Source organism: Schistocerca americana, chromosome 3 (genome assembly GCF_021461395.2).
Source record: "Schistocerca americana isolate TAMUIC-IGC-003095 chromosome 3, iqSchAmer2.1, whole genome shotgun sequence".
Classification (NCBI taxonomy): domain Eukaryota; kingdom Metazoa; phylum Arthropoda; class Insecta; order Orthoptera; family Acrididae; genus Schistocerca; species Schistocerca americana.
In genome coordinates this window covers 762,248,980-762,262,515 of record NC_060121.1, presented here as the reverse complement: position 1 = coordinate 762,262,515, position 13,536 = coordinate 762,248,980, and the positions used below count along the sequence as shown (strand labels likewise).

Sequence of the window (13,536 nt, the reverse complement as noted above, 5' to 3'; positions counted from 1 at the left end):
CAACATGATAAAAAATTATAGCAAAAACACACAACAGAAACGAAAATTTTGCTACAAAATGTATTACTTTGGTTCTTTCGCACGACGCAAGTTAGCTAAACAACACCTTCCGAATAAAACACACACAACGCTGGTGTAATATTCTATAATATTTATTATACAAACCGGTTTCCGGTTGTTACGCCATAATCAGGTACAATGTTAAGTATGTGGTCCAGTGAAATGAACTACAGGTAGATTGCAACAATTGTATATAGAAGAAAATAATTGAACAATAAACTTAGGTGACATGCTCCAAATACATTCCTGAACAAAATAATCTTGACTTCCTTCCTAAATTACAAACAGAGAAGATTTAGTACTGATATTAAGCATCTGAGTAAAACAATTGTGACTACATCAAGTATTTCTTTTTACACAACGAGATAAGTTATGGTAACAGAAATAAAAGAAACGGGGCATGTGAATAAGAGGGATAATTTACAACATAACCTGGATGGGATTATGAGTAGTACCTGCAGTTACATGTGGCGAGTAAGGGAATAGAAGCAGCGAGTAAGGGAACCGTGTCTGGTCATTTACAAGCAATCTTATATGTTCCACTTTTTTCCAAAGCTGGAGATCCGTCTTTGCTGTTGGCCAAAAAGTGTTCAACAACGTTGTTCACATAAAATCATGGTTTTGCGTTCCTGGATTTAGACTTTCCGGCTACATCCAGTGAAACTTTTCCAGAGTATGGAATTGTGCGCCATTTATTGCGGTCTTGAGTTGGTGGATCAAGGATACGGTAAAGGAAAAAGTACACCTGTCGTTTCTGCTTTCGGCGCATTATGGAGTCAACTAAGGTAGGACGGTAGCCATTGTCTAATGCTATTTGTCTGAGTGCATTTAATTACATTTGGAAGTTGTCTTCACTGATAGGGATCGATATTAGGCGATGTATCTTTGAATGAAAGACAGCATGTTTGTGGATTACTGGTTGTTGAGAACTGGCCGGTATTACCATACCTATGGTGGTAGGTATCCCACATATTCTGAAAGTATGAGTACAGTCACTGGTGTCTATGCTTAGATCTAAATAATTAATGCGGTTACACCTAAAAACTATTGCAAATTTTACACTGTTATGTTTAGAATTTAGTTGCTTCGGGAGTATTTCTAGTTGTCCAAGAAACACAACATATCATCAAAATACCTAAACCAGTATCCAGCTTCGGAAGAGAGTGGATTATTTTTCAAAAACAGTGTTTCAAAATTGTCCACGAAGATTTCAGAAAATGCTGGAATGAGAGGGGATCTCATAGCTAGACCATCCTACTGTTTGTATATCCTGCCTTTGAAACGGAAATAATATTGAGTTAGACAAGTTTCTGACGCTACCCGTATGACATCTGTGACAACTGGGTTGACTCCCGATCTATTTGGTAAATCTGTGAGAATGTTTAGGCACTCATGAAAGGTATATTAGTGAATAAGTTACTGACATCATAAGAATCCAGTTTAGCACTAGCCTGATTTGCGTGTTTTTTTTAACTTTGTTCACAAATTCGATTATTTTCATTCGGTTGTTTCCATTATGTTGAGGTGACAAATGTCATGCGATAGCTTTATATACATATACAGAAACAGAAGTATTGCTCACACAAGGTATAAAAGGACCGTACATTAAGTGAGCTGTCATTTGTACTCAATTAATTCAGGTGGAAAGGTTTCCGACATACTTATGGCCGCACGTCAGGAATTAATAGACTCTGAACGCCAAACTGTAGCTGGAACATAACACATGTAAAATTAAATTTCAGAAATCTTTCGGAATTCAATATTCCGACTTCCACAATCTCAAGAGTGTGCCGAGAATACGAAATTTCGGGCATTACCTCTCACCACGGAGAACGCAGTGGCCGACTGCCATCACTTAACGAGCGAGAGCAGCAGCGTTTGCATAAAGTAGACAGTGCTAACAGACAAGGACCACTGCATGAAATAACCACAGGAGTCAAAGTGTGACATGTGACAGTACCGCGAAATTTGGCGTTAATGGACTACGGCAACAGACGACAGACGTGAGTGCCTTCTCTAATAGCACGACATCGCCTACAATGCCTCTCGTAGTCTCGTAACCATAACGATTGGACAGTTTTTTTCTCTTTTTTATGAGTCATCAGTCTTCTGACTGGTTTGATACGGCCTGCCACAAATTCCTCTCGTGTGGCAACCTCTTTATCTCAGAATAGCACCTGCAACCTACGTCCTCAATTATTTGTAGGATGTATGATGTCTTGCTCTACAGTTTTTACCCTACATGGCTTCCTCGATTACCATGGAAGTCACTCCCTGATGTCTTGACAATTGTTTTGTCGTCCTTTCCCTTCTCCTGTCCAGTGTTTTCCGCATATTCATTTCCTCTCCGATTCTTCGTAGAACCTCTTTTTCCTTACCTTATCAGCCCACTCAATTTTCTACATTCGGCTGTAGAAGCACATCTCAAACGCTTCGATTGTCTTCTGTTCCCGTTTTCCTATACTACATGTTCACTACTATACAGTGCTGTACTCCAGACGTGCATTCTCAGAAATTTCTTTCTCAAATTAAGGTCTGTGTTTCATACCAGTAGACTTCTCTTGGGCAAGAATACCCTTTTTGTAAGTGCTACTCTGCTTTTGATGTCCACCTTCTTCCTTCCACCATTTGTTATTTTGATGCCTAGATAGTATAATTCCTTAACTCCATCTGCTTCGTGACCATCAATCCTGACGTTAAGTTCCTTGCTGTTCTCGTTTCCGCTACTTCTCAATACTTTCGTCTCTCGTCGATAAACTCTCAGCCCATATTCTGTACTCATTAGACTGTTCATTCCATTCAGAAGATCTTGTAATTCTTCTTCACTTTCCCTCAGGATAACAGTGTCATGATATCCTTTCAACTTGAATTTTAATTCCACTCCTGAACCTCTCTCTTATTTTCATCATTGCTTCTTCGATGTACGGATTGAACAGTAGGGGCGAAAAACTACATCCCTGTATTACTCCTTGTTAATCCGAGAACTTCGTTCTTGGTCGTCCACTCTTATTATTCCCTCCTGTTTCTTGCACGTATTGCATATTACCCGTATCCTCCTATAGGTTACCCCTATTGCACCATTTTACATTGTAAAATAATTTCTCCACGACGACAAATTCTTTGAACGTGTCTTGATATTTCTTTAACCTTGCTTCCATTACTAACCGCAACTTCAGAGTCGCCTCTCTGGTGCCTTTACCTTTCTTAAGGGCGAACTGACCTTCATTCAACACATCTTCAATTTTATTTTCCATTCTTCGATATATTATTCTTGCGAGCAACTTGGATGCATGATCTGTTAAGTTGACTGTGCGATAACTTTCGCGCTTGTCGAGTCTTGCAGTCTTCGGAAGTATATGGATGACATTTTCCCGAATGTCAGATGTTATGTCGCCAGAGTCACACATTGTACATGCGAATTTGAAGCGTAGTTTTGTTGCCACTTTCCCCAATTCTTTTAAGAATTCTAATGGAATGTTATCTACCCCTTTTGCCTTATTTAATCTTAAGTCCTTCAAAGCTAAATTCAGATTCTAATACTGGTTCTCTAATGTCTTCTAAATCGACTCCTGTTTCTGTTTCTATTACATCAGATACATCTTCCACTCAGAGAGACCTCCATTGTACTCTTTCCACCTATTCGCGCTCTCCACTGTGTTTAACAACAGAATTCCCGTTGCAATCTTAATGTTACCACCATTCCCTTTAATTTCACCGAAGGTTGTTTTGACTTTCCTGTGCCCTGAGTCAGTCCTTTCGACACTCACCTCTTTTTCGATTTCTTCACATTTTTCATGCAGCCATTTCGTCTTAGCTTCCCTGCACTTCCTACTTAATTTATTCCTAAGCGACTTGTGTTTCTGCGTTACTGAATTTGCCTGAAAATCTCTGTACTTCCTTCTTTAATCGATCACCTGAAGTATTTCTTCTGTTACTCACTGTTTCTTTAAAGTTATCTTCTTTGTCCCTATGTCTTTCTTTCCAAGTTTACACGACTGGAAACCGTAGCCCGGTCATATGAGTCCCGATTTCAGCTGATAAGAGCTAATGGTATGGTTCGAATCTGACGTAGACCCCATGAAGCCATGGACCGAAGCTGTTAACAAAGTCTCTGTGCAACCTGATGGTGGCTCCATTATGGTGTAAGCCGGGTTTACATGGAATAGACTGGGTCCTCTGGTGCAAATGAACCGCCCATGGAATGAAAATGGCTATGTTCGGCTATTTGAAGACCATTTGTAACCACCCTCAACGACGAAATTTATGTGGGTGACAATGCACCATGTCACTGAACCACAATTGTTCACGATTCGTTTGAAGAAGATTCTGGACAAATCGAGGGAATTGAATCCCACCGAACATTTACGGTACATAGTCGAGGGGTCAGTTAATGCACAAAATCCTGCACCGGCAACACTTTCCCAGTTATGTACGGCTATGGAGACAGCATGTCCCAATACATACCGAGCGAGGTGGCGCAGTGTTTAGACACAGGACTCGCATTCGGGAGGACGACGGTTCAATCCCGCGTCCGGCCATCCTGATTTAGGTTTTCCGTGATTTCCCTAAATCGCTCCAGGCAAATGCCGGGATGGTTCCTTTCAAAGGGCACGGCCGACTTCCTTCCCCGTCCTTCCCTAATCCGATGAGACCGATGACCTCGCTGTCTGGTCTCCTTCCCCAAAACAACCAACCAACCATCCCAATACATCTCTAAGTGACTTCCAACGACTAACAGAGTCTATGCCACGTCGAACTGCTGCACTGCGCTAGGTAAGAGGAAGTCCAACAGGATATTAGGAGGTATCCCATGCCTTATGTCACCTTGGTGTTCCACGACTGTGACTTATGCTATCATACTCTTTGCATCAGTCCGAACAGATTAATCACGATGTTATCCTACGACCACTTACCAATGTGAATACTACAATTGTCTGCAGAAAATCATTATTCGTAATTTTCCAGGTGCTTGTAGAAATCTGATTGATTGGGAGCTAATACACTTACTAGCAAGTTCATCCGATGAGATAATGAAGTGTTGAGGAATATGGTCTCAGTTTTATTAAATTATTGAGTTTTTCTTTCATGAAGGCAAGATCAGCTAAATTAATGTGGGAAAAATGGAGGGGGTGTATTACATCAGCTGTTATCTCCTTTATCATTTGCAATATCTTGTGTAAAAGGCACTTGTCATACCGCCAGATCCATTGAATTTGTTCATGGGACTGTTTCTGTCATACAAATATCCTCTTCCTTTAACGTTTCATTGCCTTTATAACGATCTGTATCAGTTTGACACATATAAGTCAGGCTTTTCCTAGTGTATGTGGCTTGTACAATTGTATACTCATTACTGTTAGTTTGCTTACACAGTAAGGTGGTAACAGTGGCAGAAATGTTTATTTTCCTTGTCGTCCTTCTTGTAAACTCAACTGAAAGAGTAAATTTATGTAACGATTATAAATGTACAATGTAAACTAAGTTGTTTGTAAATATACGAGGGTTTGAACTTAAATAGTGGCAACTATTTATTCACAACCGATAAAAAAGAGTTACATGTTTGCATCTGTACTGTCTTTCAAAGTAGTCACGAACGTTGTGTAGAACCCGTTGCCAGCGACGTGGAAGGCGTAGTATACCGTTAGCAAAGCCCTTCCTGTTGATGGTGCGAATGGAAGGTTGGGGCTTAGATCTCCTTCGAGTGTGATAATCCATACGTCAGGTAGAAGACGCATACAGTCCGTGAGAGACGCACGGCACACCGGAGGTACAAACGATTCATCAGTCTTCTGACTGGTTTGATGAGGTCCGCCACGAATTCCTCTCCTGTGCTAACCTCTTTATCTCAGAGTATCACTTGCAACCTACGTCCTCAGGTATTTGCTGGATGTACTCCAATTCTGCCTTCCTCTACAGTTTTTACCCTCTACAGCTCCCTCTAGTACCATGGAAGTCATTCCGTCATGTCTTAACAGATGTCGTATCATCCTGTCACTTCTCCTTATCAGTGTTTTCCACATATTCCTTTCCTCTTCGATTCTGCGCAGAACCTCCTCATGCCTTACCTTATCAGTGCACCTAATTTTCAACATTCGTCTGTAGCACCACATCTCAAATGCTTCGATTCTCTTCTGTTCCGGTTTCCTCATAGTCCATGTTTCCCTAACATACAATGTCTGTACTCCAGACAAACATTCTAAGAAATTTCTTCCTCAAATTAAAGCCAATATTTGATATTAGTAGACTTCTCTTGGCCATGAATGCCCTTTTTGCCATTGGCAGTCTTCTTTTGCTGTCCTCTCTGCTCTGACCGTCACTGGTTATTTTTCTGCCTGAGTAGCAGAATTCTCTAACTTCATCTACTTCGTGACCATCAATCTTGATGTTAAGTTTCTCGCTGATCTCATTTCTATTACTTCTCATTACCTTCGTCTTTCTTCGATTTCCTCTCACTCCATTATCTGTACTCATTAACTGTTCATTCCGTTCAGCAAATCATGTATTTCTTCTTCACTTTCACTCAGGATAGCAATGTCATCAGAAAATCGTATCATTGATATTGCGCTCCTGAACCTTTCTTTTATTTCCGTCATTGCTTCGTCGATGTACAGATTGAACAGTAGGGGTGAAAGGTTACATCCTTGTCTTTCATCCTTTTTCATACGAGCACTTCCATCTTGGTCGTCCATTTTTATTATTCCCTGTGGCCTACCCCTACTTATCTTAGAATTTCGAATGTCTTGCACTATTTTACATTGTCGAACGCTTTTTCCAGGTCGGCGTATACTATGAACATGTCTTGATTTCTCTTTAGTCTTGCTTCCATTATCGACTGCAACGTCATATTTGCCTCCCTCGTGTCTTTACATTTCTTAAAACCAAACTGATTGTCATTTAGCGCATCCTCAACTTTCTTTTCCATTCTTCTGTATATTATTCTTCTAAGAAACTTGGCTGCATCAGCTGTTAAGTTGATTGTGCTGTAGTTCTTGCAATTATAAGCTCTTGCCTTCTTCGGAATTGTGTGGATGATGCTTTTCCGAAAGTCAGTTTGTATGTCGCCAGACTTTAACATTCTACAGACCAACGTGAATAGTCGTTTTGTTGCCACTTCCACCCATGATTTTAGAAATTCTGATTGCAACGTTATCTATCCCTTCTGCCTTATTTGATCTTAAGTCCTCCTAAGCTCTTTTAAATTATAATTCTAATAGTGGATCCGCTATCTCTTCCAAATCGACTCCCGTTTCGCCTTTTATCATGTCAGACAAATCTTCCCCACGTATAGGCTATCAATGTATTCTTTCCACCTATCCGTTCTGTCCTCTGCATTTAACAGTGAAATTCCCGTTGCTCTCTTAATGTTGTCACCCTTGCTTTTGACTTTCCTGGATGCTGAATCTGTCCTTCCGACAATCATTTATTTTTCCTGCAGCCATTTCGTCTTTGCTTCCCTGCACTTTATTTCATTCATCAGTGACTTGTATTTTTTTATTCCTAAGTTTCCCAGAACATTTTCATCGATAAATTGGTATATATCTTCTGTTACCCATGGTTTCTTCGCAGTTACCTTCTTTGTACCTATGTTTTCTTCCCAACTTCTGTGATGGCCCTTTTCATAGATGTCCATTCCTATTCAACTTGCTGCATCTATAGCCTTAGAGAACTTCAACCATATCTCGTTATTCCTTAGTACTCCTGTATCCCACTTCTTTGCGTATTGATCTTTCCTCACTAATCTCTTCAACATCACCCTACTCTTCATCACTACCATATTGTGATCTGAGTCTATGCCCGCTCCTGGGTACGTCTTACATTCCAGTATCTGATTTCGGAATCTCCGTCTGACCAAGATGTAATCTGAAGTCTTCCCGTATCACGCTGCCTTTTCCAAGTATACCTCCTCCTCTTGTGATTATTGAACATGGTATACCCTATTATTTGCTGAAGCTTGTCACATAACTCAATTAATCTTTTTCCTCTCTCATTTCCTTTTCCAAGCCCATATTCTCCTGTAACCTTTTCTTCTACTCCTTCCCCTACACTTGCATTCCAGTCCTGCATGACTATTACATTTTCATATCCCTTTAAATACTGTATTACCCTTTGAATATCCTCATACGCCTTTTCTGTCTCTCCATCTTGAGCTTGCGACGTCACCGTGTATACCTGAAATATCGTTGTCGATGTTGGTTTACTGTCGATTCTGATGAGAACTAACCTATCACTAAATTGTTCACAGTAACTCATTTTCTGCTTTACCTTCCTATTCATAACGAATCCTACTCCTGTTATACCATTTTCTGCTGGTCTTGATTTTTTATTTTATTTTATTTGATCAGTCCACATAATTTTCTACTGCTTTCTATTGCTCCACATTAACGGTTTGAATGGCCTCTCTCCTATTTTTTATGTCCTTCTTGCTTCTTTGTCAAAATATGCTTACAGTGTTGCAGAATTCCTTAACTTCCTCTAACTCATGGTCAGTAATTTGATAATAAGTTTGTCGCAAATCTGATTTTTGCTACTCATTAATTTTGTCCTTCTTATGTTCCATCTCTCCTTATTCTGTACTCGATACACTGTTTATTCCATTCAATCAGTCCTGCAATTCTTTCACTAAAGACAGAAATTTTATTAGCAAATCTTACAGCGCAATAAATCGGCTAGGGCAGAGCACAAGTCTCTGTATCAGAATTTGATAATTATGACGTCGAGTTCAGCATTCTGGGATTCGGTTGTCAAGGAATCACTACTTCAGAGGAGGAGGTAATTTGTAGAGACAGTTTTTCTGCTTGTTCAAAAGATGTAATCCGGAGTTTACAGAGATCATTTCGCAAGGGCGTCGCTAAGGTGCAGCTACTATTGATGCAGCCAGCATGGCTCGAGCGTCTGACAACAAATTCAGATCATACAATGCCCTCGGCAGCCAAATCATATCTCTGGCCCTCCCAAATTTTTTGAGCGCTAGCACAATGGTAACTGCCGTCGTGATTAAAATAATGAATACGACTGCTGTAGTTTCAGTCTGCCATATCACTCGCACGATAGTCGAAAGATATACAGTCAAATTATCAGCTGAAGGAATGGAGTTTCTGCGACTGCACGTGGAAAATTTATTGTCATCGGTAATCAGGAGGCGAAAATTTCAATATCTACATCTACATCTACATCTACATTTATACTCCGCAAGCCACCCAACGGTGTGTGGCGGAGGGCACTTTACGTGCCACTCTCATTAACACCCTTTCCTGTTCCACTCGCGTATGGTTCTCGGGAAGAATGACTGCCAGAAATCCTCCGTGAGTGCTCGAATCTCTCTAATTTTACATTCGTTATCTCCTCGGGAGGTATAAGTTGGGGGAAGCAATATATTCGATACCTCATCCAGAAACGCACCCTCTCGAAACCTGGAAAGCAAGCTACACAGCGATTCAGAACGCCTCTGTTGAAGAGTCTGCCACTCGAGATTGCTAAACATCTCCGTAATGCTATCATGCTTACCAAATAACCCTGTAATGAAACGCGCCGCTCTTCTTTGGATCTTCTGTATCTCCTTTGTCAATCCGACCTGGTACGAATCCCACACAGATGAGCAATAAATACTCAAGTATAGGCCGAACGAGTGTTATGGAAGCCACCTCCTTTGTTGATGGACTACATTTTCTAAGGACTCTCCCAATGAATGTCAACCTGTCACCCGCCTTACCAACAATTAATTTTATATGATCATTCCACTTCAAACCGTTCCGTACGCATTCTCCCAGATATTTTACAGAAGTAACTGCTACCAGTGTTTGTTCCGCTATCATATAATCATACAATAAAGGATCCTTCTTTCTATGTATTCACAATACATTACATTTGTCTATGTTATGGGTCAGTTGCCACGCCCTGCACCAAGTGCCTATCTGCTGCAGATCTTCTTGCATTTCGCTGCAATTCTCTAACGCTGCAACCCCTCTGTATACTACAGCATCATCCGCGAAAAACTCTTCAATCCAGCCACACAGCTGGTCTGATATTCTGTAGGCTCTTACTTTGTTTATCAGGCGACCGTGCGGAACGGTATCGAACGCCTTCCGGAAGTCAAGAGACAGAGACAGAGACGAAAATTGTCACACGTGAATGTAGGTGCACAGAACGAATACCAGTGAATCACTTAAGCACAAAACGGCGGCACACACAGAACACGAGGCGTTGATCTCCGGCGCGCGAATGGTCTCTAACCGTGTACGAGTCTGGGGACCTGCCAAGAGAGGTGGAGGGGGGCGTGGGAGAGGGAGAGGGGAGAGTAGATGCCATGGGCAGGGGAGATAGGGGGAAGGGAGGAAGGGGTCTAGTATTACAGAAACTGTAATGGTCACACGCATTATGAATTATTGTAAACCTAATACAGGCTGGAAGCCTTCGAAGTATGCCCTATTTTTAAGATACAGTTGATCGTTCAGTAAACTTCCTCTATCTGCAATTAGGTGTGCATAAATTTGTAGTTCCTCAAGCATGTCGAGTCTATATCCCTTAACTGCATGATGTTGTAGCTCTATGTCACGTAACGATTTAGGTGTATGAGCCATTTGCACCAGATATTCCGCAAAGGCTGACCCCCGTGTTCCTACGCCCTTTACTGGAAGATGTTCTTTAAACCTTACTGCTATAGCTCTGCCTGTTATGACCTATGTAATAACATGGGCAATCATCACACATAATCTTATATACGCCTGATTTCGCTGACTTATCACAGGCTTTCTCAAGGGTATGAACAAAATTTTGCTTTAAACTATTACTCGTCGAGAAGGATATTTTAAAACCTGAATTTTTTGACAGGCGACAACTTGTAGGAGACATTAGCTAATATAAGGAACCGACAACCATTTCTTGGTCTGATCTTGGGTTTGAGTATTTGTATTTACTAAAGTCGTTGTCCTTTTTCGTGTTTTCCTATGATGTAATTGCCTCACTGTCTTTGGATCATAGCCATTATTCTGTGCAATACTCTCGAGAATCGGTCCGCAGTCTAGTGACACGACGAGGCCCATACAACGAGCTTAAAGTGATTTTGCTACAGATTGTTTAATAGAAGTGGCAAAACCTTATGGTTATGCATCAAGTTTTATGAAGTTGACTTAGGACACGGCCTGTTTTAAGCAAACATTTTAATAATATTTTATGTAAGTACTACACGTTGCATCCTGTAGGATGACCATATCTAATATAAAAAACTAGCACATTATAATATTAACTTTTTGCAGATTCTGAAGATGATGTTATTAATAACGTTGAAACGTAGGTAAACGATGAAGTTAACCTGCAACTGTAGGCTGTATATTCTTATATAAACAATATCAGTTGCTGTCGCTGCATAAAAATGTTAAAAATATGTTCTAATGTCAGAGATATAGGCCTATAGTTTTGTGCATCTCCTCGACGACCCTTCTTGAAAAGTGGGACTTCCTGTGCTCTTTTCCAATCATTTGGAACCTTCCGTTCCTCTAGAGACTTGCGGTACACGGCTGTTAGAAGGGATCGAGTGTACGACCTTCGTGGCCGTTGTTCACATTTCACGGCCAGACTGTTGCCGAACAGTTCGGTGTGTTTGCAGACATACGTAGCCAAGATTAATTCTTTGAGCTTGCTGGGCTGGCGCCCATTGAGAACTGTTGTCGAGGTCAAGAGCAGCGGCAGAACGGAGGAGCGCCGAGACGCCGCCGCCGCCGCGTCTGTGCGCAGCGCATCGGTCGGCGCTCCGGCCCGCGCAGGCGCCCTCCGCCCCCGCCACCCCCGCCGCCGCCGCCGCCACCGCTGGCTGTGCCTCCACACGGCGACGCTCGCCAGTTGCCGCCCCGACCCGACGCCGGACGCCGGTCGCCGGCCGGGCATGCGCCGCTGCCGCCGCAACCCCGCAGCGTCGCGCCGCCCGACAGGTAAACGGGACGCGCGACCGCGCTGTGGCCATCAGCTGCCCGCGCCACTTGCTAGCAGCCACAACAAACCGACAGCGGGAAACGTGGCGTTTGCGGAACCAGTTTTCCGTACGGCATACTAAAAAAGTCCTAATTACAGCAAGCATCGTCGTTACTCATTACCAAGAGATTAGCGGCATCGTTCGATCATGAAAAAACTTTTTTCACAAATTCCCGAGTGAAGTTATCTCCGTAAAACAACTCAAGGGTGCAGTAATAACATCAGTGACATTGTTGCAATTTCTATATTTTTCGCTTTGGTAGCAGTCAAGAAAACATTATCCGTACGTTAGACTCATAATATTACAATTAGAACAGACCTCCGATCATTGTCAGCGTCACGCTTTCATCTCTTAACGATAAGGAAAGCAGGCATGATTCTCGGAATGTTAGTTTTTACGTGTCATTTTGTATGGTTTATGGACCTAAGACGTTTTATTAAAATGGTCTTATATAAACCCGAGATCTCCCTGAATCAATCATTTGCTATGGACATAGAAGTTAGACCTCAATACTAACAATGTTACTACCACAGCCACACTTTTTTTTTTTTGCAAAATTGCAAAAAAATTTTATCCATTAGTTTTCTGTGACTAGACTGCAAATGTCTGTATTGGCAGTTGGGTCCGGGTATTTGGCGTTAACGACATATGTTCTGGAGACATACTTTATATAAAGAAATTTTGGCTACTCCGAAGATAACAACAATAATTTGGTACAGTTCTCGAATAATGTTCCCCCCTTTAATACAAGCGATTCGTACAAGAGCAAACTGGAGCGTTGAACATAGAACATAGCCTAGAACTCTCTCTAATAGCTATGCAGATAGTACGTCTTATTACAGGCCACACAATGATTCCTTCCGTTCCTTTCACGGAAGGAGCGTGACTAGAAACATTACTTTTACACTCATATTCGAGCTGTTATTACTTTCATAGTTGGAGACGCCGCCCTGAAATCGAGCACACAGATTTATGGAAATTTACATTTAGTGTCCAGCGGTTCAGGTACTGTTGCACTTGTGTTACAGCCTAACGGCCTGTGGTATACTACAGAATAAATTATGCGTTTTGGAGCAAACGTATGATGTCCTAACAACTTCCGGGAACGCAACTGGCTAAGCTCTTTGGTAAATGACGATATTCTGACAGGTGTAGACTCCGTCATTTACGACACAAATGAAGACTGTGCACCTGTCGAAATATCGGCGATTGTCGAATATATCACTCGGCTACACGGGAAGAAACTGAACTTTCAAACCGTATGCTATTTAACCTATTTGGAGGTTAATTTCCACATTGTCACAGTATAACAGTAACAGGTAGTAGTTCAGTGTTTGCGAATAAAAGTACATTACAACTGCGAAGTTAAGATATCACTGTGAAGCAGGAAACTTGACGAGTTATTGTGCGTACGTCGTTCATGTGCTATTAATATACGGCTCTTAATCGCAACAGGTGGCTGCACTTACTTACAACGTAGTAAGAGTTATTAAGATTGCGTTCCAATACAC

General features: G+C 41.5%; 1 protein-coding gene across 1 annotated transcript in view; it reads left to right on the top strand.

Annotated features, from left to right (window-relative positions):
• The first annotated feature begins 11,920 nt into the window (after positions 1-11,920).
• The window catches only part of LOC124606379 (octopamine receptor Oamb-like), a 215,997-nt gene continuing 214,381 nt past the window's right edge, over positions 11,921-13,536 (top strand). The window contains exon 1 of the mRNA XM_047138361.1: positions 11,921-11,984. The gene's annotated coding sequence lies outside the window, so the exon portion shown is untranslated. The remainder of the gene's footprint in view (positions 11,985-13,536) is intronic.